Genomic DNA, 14,065 nt, shown 5'->3' on the forward strand with positions numbered 1-14,065 from the left:
TTTTTTCGCATCCATTTTCTATTTTAGTTTTATGTGTTTTAAGAAAATGGTTGTTTTTCTTCTTTTTGTTTGGCTTTTGCTTCTTTTCATTTTTATTTTTCTTTTTTGTCACTATCGTGAAGTCATCGGGTTTATCCTGAAGATGAGATAGTATTTCATACTTGTTGTTGCTTAGTGGGATGGAACTTGTATGTTGAGTATATGTACAATTGGTTTTCTCTATAAGCGATAATTTTTCTGTTTTTAATACTTTTATTTCCTCTTCCAGGGTCTTAATAGTTGTCAGCATATTTTGCACTTCTTCTTTGAAGATTGAGCACCTCTCACAAGGATAATTATCTGAGGTCTGACAATACTGGTCCCTAGATTGATGTGGTGAAGAGGGGACGTTTACCGCCGAACGCGCAACAAATACCTGATCCGTGAACTCGAGAAGCCTTTGATCCGATTCAATCGAATGGTCAAGGATGACCTTCATCTGTTGTTGGATGTCATGAATTTTTTGGTTGAGGGCTTGGTTATCTGCGAGGAGCTGCGACAAATCTGGAGCTGGTAGTGCAGGCGGGTCGGGTGTTGAGTCGGTCGAAGGAACAGCAGTAGGTGTGGTAGGTGCGGATGGTGTGGAGCAGGCTGGCGCGGGTGCTGCAGGTGGCGTGCGAGGCGCGGGCGACGCGACAGCTCGCGGCAGCGGCGACAGGAGCGACCGCATAGTGACCGGGTGTTCGCCAGTGTGAGTCTGGTTACACACAGTCACCACCGTCTGAGTCACATCCGTTTTAATTGACGCACCACAGCTCCTTCCCAGACATCTCCAAGACGTCTCACCGCTTTTTAAAACTCTATGATGTCTGTATTTTATGTCATTAAAAATAATACATGGTTTACCTGTCCTCGTTTTCTCAATTTTAAACATTTCTGTTTTTTAAATAAATAATGGTAAAAAAATTAAATAACACGTAATAAAATCTTGACAATTAACAGTTACACAAACATTTTAAAAACAATTAAAACAATACACTGAGAAGATTAAAATAATTTAATTTCAACTAGTAGCAATTAACAAAAAGATAAATCAGGTACCGGGAATCGATCCACCGAACTCAGAGTTATCAGTCCACAACGCTATCAATTCAGCCACTGGGGATGCTGATAAGAATGATGATGGTAAAGAATGATAAAGCGCGGCGCTCCGTAGTACGATAAAAACGTGATCGTATTGCTGTAGGCAGGTATAACCTTGTTAGTTTAAAGGTTAGGTTTATAGCCAGCAATTACTTACTTCACTTTGATAATCAGCTATTGAGTCCAATTCACAAATACACTGCCACTGATAAGTTCCTTTGCGTTTATTGAATTAAACCTGTCTCTATCTGTGAAACCACCTAAAACTTAACTATACTACGGAGCGTTTCTACTAGCGTGTTTACAGTCTGACTTCCGGTCAGAATCAGGTATGTCGAGCGAACAAATATCCTAGTCCCGTTTGTAATAAGCATAGTACTCAATGTTTGTAGAATTAACCTGCATTGTGATCAATGCTCTATTAACCCAGGTATGTCGAGCGCACAAATATCCTAGTCCCGTTTGTAATCAGCATAGTACACAATGTTTGTAGAATTAACCTGCATTGTGATTAATGCTCTATTAACCCAGGTAAGTTGAGCGCACAAATATCCTAGCCCCGTTTGTAATCAGCATAGTACACAATGTTTGTAGAATTAGCCTGCATTGTGATTAATGCTCTATTAACCCAGGTAAGTCGAGCGCACAAATATCCTAGTCCCGTTTGTAATCAGCATTGTACACAATGTTTGTAGAATTAAGCTGCAATGTGATTAATGCTCTATTAACCCATATCAGTCAGCGCAAAAACTTCCTAGTCTTTTCTGTAATCGGCATAGTACAAAATGTTTCAGCTTTTACCTTGATTGAAACATATAAATATACAACAAGTAGAATTTATAACCAATGTTATAGATCTACTCCGGCAATTCCATGGTAATCAAAGGAATGAGAAAATTTATCCATTTGGACTAAAGTCTACTACGTTTTTTATACCTGGCTTCCATTTATATGTTTCACTAAATAGTTTTTTATACGTATTCCGCTTTCATAACTACAATTACAATAGCATTTTCCCTAAAGTTGTATATTTTATAAGAAATTAGTAATTTTTGAACAATTGTACAAAAAATATGACTTTTTTATAAATTTAAACCCTATTTAACCACAGACAAAATCTAAACTTTTGGTTTTTAATGTTATTTAAAAAAATATATATTGGAAATAACTATTATTATTTTTTAAATACTAAAGTATACTACACACAATTATGCAAATATTTATTTTACTTATCGAACTGTTATTATTAAACAAGGAAAAATACACGCCAGACTTTGGGTCACATGGTAAGCTTCGCGTTGTTCAGACAATATTCTGGCCCAAAGAGTACCTCCAAATGGATCGAAGTTCACCATTGAAATGTAATATACACAGGTAGTATAGGTGAAGGTTCACCCCAAATTTTAACCCTCGAGTTTAAACTAATTCAAAACGTATCTTGAATACGGAGGAGAAATATAAAAATAGAGAAATATCATCACAAACTTGTGACCGAAGCCAGAACGAGTATACTATACGGTGTGATAGTTTAATATATAGTGGTTGATAGTGAACTATAAAAAGAACTGCAATATTTATCTTTGTAGTTCGGCTGTCAGGTTTTTCTTTACTTTGATAAAACAATACATTTTATATAATTATAAAATATATAATTTTATAATTATAAGAATTTATTATATGAATTTTCCATCTACGTTGTCTTGTTAAACTTCAAGGAGACCTTTTCCAACTTTTGTAATAATTATTTTCCCTACAACTCGTAATATATGTAAATAATATACCAAATTTAAATTGAAACCAATAATAAATGTAATAATGAAATAGTTAATTCAGTAAAAGTAAGACCAAAATATTATGTTCATCACTGAATGTTCAACAAGATACACTGTGCACATACACTATACAGCGGAATATTTATTGCATAAAGCTGTCACTGAGGTGATATTTATTTCATTCAAGCGTTATATTCAAGCGTGTTGAGGTTAATATTATGTATACGGACGTATATTAGAAACAAATAAATACATTAAATAGTATTATGCCAAATTTAGTTTAAATCATTTTATGTAATATATCAAATTTTATTTTATGTAGTATAAACATCTTTGCTTTTTTACAAATAAATAAATGTATCTCATATATCATAAATTAAATACTCTTTTAAAAATATATTTCTAAATCGTATTTTTTTTCTTCTTGGAAACATTCCAATCTGTTCGTTCTGTCCCAACAAGCCAATATCCAATATTGAAAATTCTCCAGAGAGCAGTCTCGAGATTGAACGACCAAGTAATCATTTTGCCCCCAACTGCTACGTAATAGGTTCACTAATTCAATACTATCTTACCTGATAAACTATCATATCAGTGATATTAAAGTTTTTTCACAAACATACAACAGTCTAAGTATAAGTAAATACTACAATAAGCTGTTTTGTTGTTCAACAGAAGATGCCTAGTCGTATTATTGTTCAACTTCCACTTAACAATATGATTATTCTTGTTTAATGTTTGAAACAAATAATGTATACTTTTCTAATAATTTAAATTATTTATTTAATAATATTAAAATAAGGAAAAAACCCAGTAACCAAAGTAAATTAATAACTGTTTTATAAACTCAACAGTTTTCTTCGTTGCTTTAATAGCAACATAATGTATCACGGTTTTTAAATATAATTAATAGCATATAAAACCAGGATTTGAAAATTTATTCTTAGTCTCTTATCATTGTTTTCGATTTGATTTGTTAATGGGGAAAACATACAGGATCAAAAAAGTTTTGACCATTTGAGTGAAATGGCTATGAAATAACGAGACCTTTTAACCTACTCTCTCTTTCCAGCCTCTTATTTGAAAGCAAAAGTGAATGCATACTTTTAATTCGTACTGGCACACCAGCTTTGGCAGCTTGTTTCATTATTATTTCGATGATTTTTTCATTTTAATTTTTATTTTATTCCAAGGGTATGTTAATATTCTAACTATTAGCATTCAATGTCAAATTATATATTTTAATTCATTTCGATCTCAATTTTAATATGTCGTTTGTTAATGGAAGCTTTTAAGTTTTAATACAAAAGGATAAACACCATAATGAAAACTCTTTACATTGCTGTACTCTAAACCTTGTTATTGAATCTTAAAAGGACAGTAATATTATGATCATTTACATTTTACTCTAAATATATCACGTTTAAAACACTATTCTTCTAAGAGTGTTTGATCTAAAATTCTGTTTCAGCAGAGATCCATAAGCGAACCGATTCAACTGTTATCTCTTTCTCCACGAGCATAGTATTTGGTTCTTTGCATCATGACATACAAATGAAATAAGATATTCAGACTATACATCGTGCAGTTAAGTTAGAAACGTTTTTATATTTTTATATATAAGCTGTTCAAAAATGTATTCGTAATTGTTATCGTGAATAAAAAATACTTTTATACAAATCTTTTTATAGAACTATCCTGGGACGGGCCCCAAGTGTTCATTTTGCATAATATTTATAAATCTTGACCTTTACCTGTCAATTTTATTTTATTTTACCATAATTACTATACATTTTCATAGAAAAGACCATATTATGTTTTAACCTGTGACTAAAAAAATCTATTTGATACTTAACAAATATTGAATATATAATACCAATAAATACCAGTAAATATATAAATGCAGGGAAACTGATTCATTATATTTTTTTTAACTATAATAACATTACCTGCTAATTGATCATCTAAAAATATCCACTCACTCACCGACACTTCACTAACTCTGAAATACTCCAACCTCAGGCGTTTGGGGTCTCCCGGTCTCTGACAATTACCGGCCTATGGAAACATTCGGGATATTGCAGCTCCTGTGATCTAAGAAGACCCGATGTTTGGTAGCTCGTGATATTTGGATGCTACTGGGATCTTGTACCTTACACCCTCTGGAAGCTTCTGGAGTTTGACAGCTTCTGGCCTGTGATAAGGCCCGACTTCTAGGCGCTTTTGATCTCTGGTATCTGTCAGTCGTTGACAGCTCCGAGCTCCGTAGAGGTTACAGAATCCATGATATTGTTACCTCTGAGAGTTCGCAGTGTTTTGGAGAACCCAGTATCAGTTTGATCCTAGCAGTTTCAGGCATATGGCAACTCACTGATTGTAGAAGCTATCGGTATCTCATATCATAAAACCGTCTGGGAGTATCTAGTTGTTGGTATCTCCGGGACTGCTGAAGATTCCAACCACTAGGCACTTCCGGTCTCTGATCCCTGGCAGGACGTATACTCTGGAAGCTCCCAACCTCCCGATCTTCGGCACCTACTGGCCTGTAGCAGGTCCCAATTTCTGGCAGATTCAATATTTTGGAGTTCCCATCGTCTAATACCTTCTAGCCTTATATTTGAGAAGTTCATTTCTTTCTTGATTTGTACGCAAATTGTTTGGGAAAAACAATCCTTTATTTTGCCTATTTTTCGGAACATAGGATCATAATTAAATAAATTCTCTTCTTATCTTACCATTTTTTTACACGTTGATCTGCATACCAGGTGAAAAGGGCAATTGTTATTGGAATGTAATTATGAGGTTCAAATTAAAAAAATTATGAGGTTATTTCAATTGTTATTTCCCTTTAAAAGGGCAATAACAATGCCCAAAACAATTTATGCAATGCGAGTAGAAAGTGCATCAGAACTTTAGAATCTGCAGATATTATGAAGAGAGTGATTTAAAAAGACGTACCTTGATTCAACTCTTATAACTATCATTTCAGTGACTGTTGGATGAATATCGATTCATATTAATGCAAAACTTTACAAGAAACTTTTATACATGGAATAAATAGTACATTGAATATAATATGTTGAGTCTGGTGGATCATTCTAATAATTTCTTTTTTATATACTTTTAGCATTAAATCTCTATATCGAATAAACGTAAACATTGAATAAACGTATATGGTCATAGTAACAAATAATGTGTTTTGAGTTTATACATATTATAGTTTATACTTTATACAATTATACTTATTTTTTTTATTTTACTTATTATATAAAAATACCATGATATTTTATTTATGAACAATAATATGGTAAAAACTAAGAGAGATTTACATATTTTTAGTTTAAATTAATGAACATATGAAAATATAAACTAACCAAGTTGTTTTAAATGGAAAAATTATTAATAATTATGTGGTGTACTCAATTCTAAACTGTTTTATATTAATTATGACATAGTAGTCATATCCTCTTTCCTTACTTTAGCTACTTTACATCAACTAGAACTATAATATTGTGCTGCTTAAAATATTTCTCTTTTTAGTTATTTGCGATCACATTAATTAATTGGTTTCTTATGGAATATCACGTTAAAAAACTGAATTGTCATATCTAGCACAAGTTGGAAGCAAACTACGACATTAAACAGAGAAAGGTCAGGTAACATTCACCCCAATACGATTTATTGAACTGAGAGCACATCCAATCCTTGGCTGGCAGCGTTATCTGGTGGTAATGAATCACACTGCGGTGGATAGGCTATGTTTTTGTGGTCCTCTGATCAAACCTCTCCTCTTGCCACATTGACCAATCAGCCCACTATTTTTTCCAGCCAATGAACTAATTGGCATAGTAAATCTAATTAATTTATTTAGTTGGTTTAACTTCAAGTTAAATCATATTGCGTTCCGATATAACACTTTGAATTAAAAGTAAGTATGAATAATGTAGGAATAATGAATTTCAGTTTTCTACCGTTGCATATAACAATACAATTTGAAATGAAGTTTATTTTTGTATTTTTATATTTAATGCTTTATGATCCTTTTCAAAATACAAATTATATATTTTTTGCGAATGTATTTTTATACAAATGTATACAAATGTGCCATTCCAATATTAGTTTCATTATTTAAAATGTAGATGTGTTGATTTTAGTTTTTTATATTAATTTATGTTTTATGGTCCTTTTCAAAATATAAAATAATTTCATAAATTTTAAAGAACAAGGTATGTCAGCAGTGAAAGACTGAGGTTCGAATCTCAAAATTTTTAAATATAAACATTATGAATATTTAACAATTTGAGCGCCAATTACAGAACAATTCTAGCTGAAGATTGTTTTAAAAGGTTTATTTTTGCAAACTAATATACAAAAACTATATCAACATTGGATTCGTATAAAATATAATTTTGTACAAACTTAGAAAAAGAAAAAAACTAGTACAATTCTAATGTGAAAATAATTGCCCTTAAAACTATATATCACATGAAGATATGTACTATATGTTTTCCATTTCTAAACAAATGAGTAATTTTATAAAGCTAATATTGACGTAACTCAATAAAGATTTTGTATAAATAAAAAAATAATACCAAATTATATTTATTGTTATGTGGTTTGATGAGGAATGAGATTTATTTATCCTTATTGTATATATATATATATATATTATATATATATATATATATATATATATTATATTCAGTGCATACACTAAATAACAAGAAAGTTTCAGTAATATACCTCTTTAATATTTTAACTATGACGATCGCCTCCACTTTGCAACTTTCTCTATAGTAAAGTTGGCTAATTATTCAAGTAATCTATAAGTACTGCTCTCCTGCCATGATTATCTTTAGTCAATTAGAAACTAAAGAAGATATAATTTTGGTATCTATACTTATGTACATTATATCATAGTTTTAATATGACAAGATTTTAAAAATTTTTTAATATCAAGCAGCGTTTATACATACTGTATATCTACGTCCCTTAAGTATTCAAGATATCGGCCGTTCAAATTTCCGCAAGGTCTAATCTAAAAAATGGTTTTAGGCATTGTTTAATTGAATTTAGTGGATTTAATTGGTCGGGATATAAGAAATGTAAATAATCATATACCGTTATACAAATAACTTAAAAACTCAATAAAAGCTATAGACCAAAGAAATATAAAACAGTAGCTATAGTAACACTATATGATTTTAAATTTCATCTTTGCTTTGGAAATATTACAGACTAAAGGTAATATAATATATGAAGGTCTGTGGTATTATAATATTTTAGACCATTATTGGCTGAGTGTTAGAAAAGCCTATCACTCTAGTGGCTGAAACATTTTCATTTATGTCTGTTCGTCTATGTTTCTATCTATATAACTGTCCGCACGATGTCTCGAAGACGAGTTAACCTATAGACTTAACATTTTGCAAGAAGCTTCATTTCTATACAAGGAAAGATTTTTACTATTTCATTTCTATGTTGGTTCATGACATTACAGGAAATTTGGCTGAGCGCTAGTAAAAAATTATTACGTTTGGTAACTATGAACAAGAAAACGCCAGACAAAAATTAATTATAAAGGCAAACTGAACTAGATACAACCATATGACAATCTAATATATGTCGTATTAACACATCGTAAGTAACGTGAAGCCTTTTTAATGCGGACGTGTTTTGTATTTTTTTTTATACAAGGATTATTATTATTATGTATATTATATATTATATAAAATAATAATCTTTGTATAAAAAAATGTATAATTTGTATGTACATGTATATATATATATATATATATATATATAGATATATATATATATATCACACCTTTATAACATACACAAATCATTTATTAAAAAATAATATTTCTTTACTTGTGATGGTTTATATATAACTAAAAGTTGCCCACTTGCGAATCCTATTCAATCAAAGATACGAGATAGACATATAAAGTCGCTGATTTCACAGTTTATCAATTGTTGAATTGGACAGTTTTCTCTGCAGCATTCCGTGGTATTTAAATAAACAGCTCAGCAAGTTTAGCAACAATAACAATATTTTATCCCAAAGAAGGCTAATTCTGTATAAAATTCTTAGTGAAAGTAATTGCAATATAATATATATTTGAATCAGAACAAGATAACTTACAGATTAATATTATTTTTAAATTCATTGTTCAACAGATTCAAAAGTAAAACAAAAGTACCGCTGGATCTTATTTTAATTTTATTGCGTGAAGTAGCCTTCTGGGTCAAATAAATTACATTTCACACAATAGTAGAACTTGTCTTATTGTCACGATCAGAAAATATATATAAATAGTCGGTCTGAGTAAGTTCTTGTGACCTAGTACCATTTGCACTGTTACTATCCAGAAATTAATACACGTGGGGCTAAACAATTGACTTCAGCCAAAACGTCTATCTATGGCCGTTTAAAATTATTTCTGGTATAAGATATTTTTTTATGCTATAGTAGAGTTTGCATTGTTACCCTGTATGATAAAACATATGAGAAAACATATTATATGCATGAGATAGGAAAATCTGTTGTTTCAGAAAAGACTATTATAACCTACTTCCCATCTAAATTATTTTTTGTGTCAGACGTCATATTGAGAGGACTTGTGTCAAATTGATTTTTCCTAGACTAGTAGGAAGTACGAAAAATAAATAAAAACAAAAATATAAATTTTTTAGAGATAAGGAATCCTATATAAACCTCTATCTATGATTGGCGTAAAGAAAAATCTTTAGATTGTCTGTTGAGAGAATGCACGTGTATTTAAAATATCATCCACTGTTTCTTGACCAACGCGAAATTGAAAATAAAAATTGAGGATTTACAGGGGTTTCAACCCCATTTAATTCCCCATGAATGGTTAATCTATATAACAATTATTTTGAATTTTGTATGAGTGAAGAGACACGTGTGTCAAAAGTTATGTTCGTAGGACATCGAAAATATTAAGTTCTCTACTAGGGGGCATTAACCATACCCCTATGGATGTTTGATCTTCATGAAAAATCTTTTATTTTGTCTCGTGACAATATAAGTCATTTGTTTGAAATTTCATCTTTCTAGGACATAGATAATTTCAAAAACATAAGTTCTTCTAAGGGTGGCAACCACGATATAACCCCATGGGCAGTTGTTCCTTATAAAAATGATTATGATATTCTGTGTCATGAGGCACAAATTATTTTAAATTTCTTCCATAATACGGTTATAAAAAAGTTGAGAACTAAAAATATAGTTCTCTAGATTTGTAACCTATTGCAACCTCTATAGATATTAGATGCGTCTAAAAATGCTTTATTTTTATATTTAAGTTAATAACGCATGCCAAGTTTCAATTTTCTAGAGGGCTTTGAATTTTATATCTAGAGATTCTCATTAGCTGTACGCATACAGTGAAATGATTACGGCATGATAAAATGATCGCTTCTTGTCTGTGATTGATTGGAATAGAAAACAGGGATGGCGTCGCTCCGGGAGCGTTTCTTCCCATTCATTTCGTTCTGAGTCTCTAAAGCGTGCCTTGCGTGTGTAGCGTAGCTTATTTAAGCTCGTTGTACTTTATCGCCTTCACTCAAAAATTATTAATTGAATTTCGTATGTAATTGGGAGCGCAGCCTGCTTTCTCTTGTCCAAATAATAATAAACCAAAACCCTATATCGATTAGCACAAATATAATTATCATAACTGTGACAAACTAATTATAATTTTCATTAAAATATAAACGTGCAAAATATGCAGCTGAAACAAAGTTGTCAGTAGCAGTTCAAAGTTTTACCTTTATATTACAGCTGATTGTTCTCCAGTAGTAGTACAGATTCCCTAGTAGATGGAGGTTTTTCTTTCTCTGGATTATTATTTCCAATAATATACGAAATTAGAATCTCTGTCGAGCAGTCATAACCTTATGATTTATGTATTTGTTTTATAACAGTATGCGTAGTTGTTAAATGTTCTTAACAATTTTAAACGGCAGATAAACAAAAATAGTTTTTTACAGGTGAAACATTTATCAATAATTAGTGACTTTAAATAAACCATAAATGTTTTCAGAACATACATTACTTTATACGACACATCTACTTGATATATTGGAATCAGTTTAAATTATGTTATCTACATCTATGTTATTCATTTCACACATCTTCGAAACATAAACTTACACCAATAAACATTATTAATATTTTGAAGTGTCGTGGAGCGGAAACTTTAACGTTAGTCACAGGCCTAATAAATGAGATTGTGCCGTGTATATCTGCTATATGAATCAAACCCATGGGATAAACTGTAAACTGTTGTGTGACAATTCCATATTTTTCGCTCTTCATTACGTTCTTATCTACGCATCCGGTCGTTCCCAATTCCTTTCAAATAGATTATTGAAAGGGTAAAACTAACAAATAAGAAACGTTTTTCATTTTAATAAGATTGAAAATAAAACAGCCAGACAGATAAATAGTCAGTTTTATCAAACTTAGACAACGTATATAACATGTAAATAGTCGTAATTTGAAACGATCAACCCTTTCCACCAACGTTTTCATTTCAATCCCAACCAATGCAAGCGCCACTGATGGTGGAATTTTTAATTGGAACCTATTCTATTGATTTAAAATAAACTAGATAGTGTCCTTACATAATGCAAATTGGCTCTCTGAGTATGGTCTTCCCTAGTTGAGTGTAAAAATACATCCATATTTTCATACTCGTTTGCTATTCGTTTCAAGAACCTCCTGGGAATTCCTTTGTCGTGGGTTTGAATTAGTATGAATCTCCTTATTAATCATATTGTGCTAGGTCACATAAGGTTCTAAAAATATCTTTTTCTTTATACATTTTATATTATAAACACTTTTTTTAACAGTAATGTAACTAAACTCATAATTATTTTAATTACAAACAACTGAATTTATTTTTCATTTTTAACAAGGTAGGAGTACGCAATACACGTGTCACATAACATGTATTGAGATATTCCCCTAATCTACGGACAATCCATATAAATAATCTTCAAAATATGTGAGCTAAAACAGGATTAATTCTATAGCTATGTAATTAATAACTAAACCGTAAATAATTATTTTACTTCTCTTATTAATTGATATAATGGATAATTTTATCCTGACCGACGATATTATATTGCTTTAAATCATTATAAATAACTTTATACTCAATAACTACTTTACTCTTAATAATTGAAAGTGAAATAGCTGCTAACTGATGATTAAAAAGACTTAAATATAAAATTGTTGATACTGTTAATGTATTACTTCTGTATATTTATGAATAATTATTACAAGGCTCTTTCAATAGATCTCAAATAAAATATTTAAAATTTAATATTGTCACTTTTAAATAGTCACATATTTTTACTGGTCGAAAATTAAGAACATGTTTTTGTTAGTATCAAGTAATTAAGGAAAACTATTATACATCCTTAAGATTTTATACACACAAGATAGGGAACTTCTTAATATTGATGTATTCAACTAGATCTAATAATTGGTCGTGAATGCAAAGAAACAGATTATTATTCAATACTCAATGTGGTTTTTTTTATTAGTTATACTACTGTTATACACTGCACCTATAATGGTATACCGTTGAAATGTATAAATAAATAAAATAAATAGGGACTCCAGTACTTAAGCCTTTTTTGAATAGTAATGTAACACGGAGAAAAAGCTCCCCCCCCCCCCACCCCCCCCCCCCCCCACCCCCCCCCCCCCCCACCCCCCCCCCCCCCCACCCCCCCCCCCCCCCACCCCCCCCCCCCCCCACCCCCCATTCCAATTTAAATGAAAGATAGGATCCAAAGAAACTTCACTTTTAAATCCAAGACAGTGAAATTATTTCTACTTGTATTGTGATAAACTTATAAAGCTCCTGTTATTAATTACTTTGTTAAAATAGATTAAAACTATAATACATAATAACTGAATCCATCTCAAATCGAACGCTGATCAACTACTTTTGTTCATTGTGGTATTTTTCCACTTTTTTTAACTCAGTTTTAAGCCTATTTAAAATCTACTACAATATCACTTATAAATTTGAACAGTCTAGAAGTAACAAACGTTGGGTAATGCTATATCATTTAAGGTTCTTGTTCATACCCAGGCATTTTATAGCAGTTTTCAGTAACATTGAATAAAATCTTAATATTTAGTTTAATACGGGTATTATTGTAGTACTACTATTTATTCACATGGACATTATTTTAAAATTATATTTATCTAAGGTAATATCTTACAAAAATAAGTCTTACAAGATAACGTAATATATCTTCACTCAATAAGGTTTTAATAAAAGTGTGATGCTTTAAATAAGAAGGAAAACCGCAATAAATTTACCGTGAAGCGCATCATGTTTGGCGTACTTTTTACAAGGGCATACATCTGAATAGTTTCTGATTACATAAGAAGTAACAGATACATCTTTCCCATCTGGTAACATATAAAAGCTTGAATTTATATTTTGTCCTGTTCATAAGGCGTTCATAAAATTGGTATAACTGATTTATTGTCTATGCTCTTTATAACCGAAGTGGAAAATCCAAAACCAATAAAATTAATTCTCATTAAATAGTTTTGATATACAGTTTATAACCAATGTGATAACCTTGATAACTTCATCACATTGAACTTCGATACAACGGCAAGCTCGCTCACGTCCATTCAATAATGAGTGCCTCAGCTATGAACTTCGCCTTGTTAGGATTCATTGTGGTGTTCTGTTTTGATTATTGATGTCACCCGCGCCTCTGTTAAAAATAACAGCTCTGTCGGTGAGTAATTAAACATTATCCTTTTATCTGATGCACATATTGAGATACGATAATCGTCACTCAGAATCCAACTGTATAGTTACAGTTGAATTCTGGGTTGAGTGTGAATGTGTTTTTCTTGTGATTTGTATTTTAACAATGCTCTTTTACACGAAATGCCTTAGTGGCAATAGGCACAATGTTGCAATAGCCTAAATGATGAGCTTGGTAACGTCGGTTATTGGATTAATTAATTACTTAAGTAGCTTTAGGCGCGTTGCCATACTGAGCCAAAAACAAATTTTGTTTATTGAAATCGTCAGAAAGTTTTCATTTCCATTTTTAAAATCTGCAAATAACTTTATAACAAATATATTAAACCTAAA

The sequence above is a fragment of the Homalodisca vitripennis genome, chromosome 5, assembly GCF_021130785.1.
Source record: "Homalodisca vitripennis isolate AUS2020 chromosome 5, UT_GWSS_2.1, whole genome shotgun sequence".
Classification (NCBI taxonomy): Eukaryota; Metazoa; Arthropoda; class Insecta; order Hemiptera; family Cicadellidae; genus Homalodisca; species Homalodisca vitripennis.